We start from the raw sequence: 1,460 nt of genomic DNA on the forward strand, positions 1-1,460 counted from the left end.
GGTTGCAGTGAGCCAAAATCGAGCCACTGCACGCCAGCCTGGGTGCCAGGAGCGAAAATCCATCTCAGAAAAAAAAAGGGGGGAGAGAGAGAGACACTGCAGTGAACTGTGATGGCGCCACTGTATTCCAGCCTGGGCATCAGAGTGAGATCCTGCTCCAAAAAAACAAAACAAAACAAAACAAAAAGAACTGCCTTTCCAGTAGAGCTATTATGGAATGAAGTCAATGAATGCCGATGAGATGAGATGAGTTTTATGTTAGTAAACGCCAAAGCCCTATTCACCTGTAAGGGATGATTTTTTAAGTATGTGCTGTATTTCAAGGCGCCTTACTCCCCGTGTTCCCCGGTGCCTAAAATTCCACCATTAGTCACTCATTTGCTGTAGGGCACTGAAGGGCCCAATTAAAATGTAAATGTGTGACCTAGTGGTGTTTCCATGGAGCCACCGGCACCCCTGACAGGGCCTCATGCCATCATTGTTGGCAATTTGTTCACCAGATTAGTCCAGCAGAAAATTGCTGTCGATGAAGAGACTCATCTACAGAGAACCAGAGAACTCCTATGCAGAAGAGAGAATGTGGAGCAGGAAATGATGCTGCCTGGCATTCGGGGGGGCTCGGGGGCCATGCATTGACCGCTGTCACCCCACCACCCTCCACCACACAGGCCTGGGTCGTCACCTACCTCCAAGGGCACCTGGGTCAGGGGCTTGGAGGGGCCCGTCAAAGCCGTTCCCTAAGGCTGGGAGCGAGCCTCTGGCCCATTTTGCCAAGGGCAACTGGCCGTCCAGGGGGTCCGAGCTACACCCTGCAGGAAGCCCACACAGCACAGCCCTCCGGCTGGGGTCAGGTCCGCCTGGCCAGCTGTGGGTTCGGGACAGGATGCCCCTTCTGTGAACACAGGAAGGAAGGGAGGGCGCTGCTGACCATGGTCAGGACTGGTCCTTTCCTCCCTGCCCCTTTCCTCACCGCTTACCTCCCATGGTCCCACCCTCTTCCCCACCAGGTGGCAGCCCCTCCGAGGACCAGAGGGTGACATGGGAGTGACCTCTCCAAGGGGTCTTACTCTAAAGGGTTTGTGAGAAATGCAGTCTGTTGGCCAGAGCCAACCTGTTCCTGCCATAAGCAGCCCTGGAAGCCCTGAGGAGGCAGCAGCAGATGGGGAAACTGAGGCTCCTCCATCAGGTCTCTGCTCAAATGTCCCTTTCCCAGCCACCCATCTAAATCAGCCCCTCCCCAGGCTCTGGGATAGTGTCCTCTTCCAGGGCATTCTGTCACCCGCTGATGCTACCTTGTGTACATAAGGACTGAAACCTGCATCCAGCCGTCATCTAGAACATAGTAGGCGGTTCGTAAATATTTGTGGAACAGGCCGGATGTGGTGCCTCATGCCTGTAATCCCAGCACTTTGGGAGGCCGAGGTGAGCGGATCATGAGGTCAAGAAATCGAGACCATCCC

The sequence above is a fragment of the Piliocolobus tephrosceles genome, chromosome 19 (genome assembly GCF_002776525.5).
Source record: "Piliocolobus tephrosceles isolate RC106 chromosome 19, ASM277652v3, whole genome shotgun sequence".
Taxonomy (NCBI): Eukaryota; Metazoa; Chordata; class Mammalia; order Primates; family Cercopithecidae; genus Piliocolobus; species Piliocolobus tephrosceles.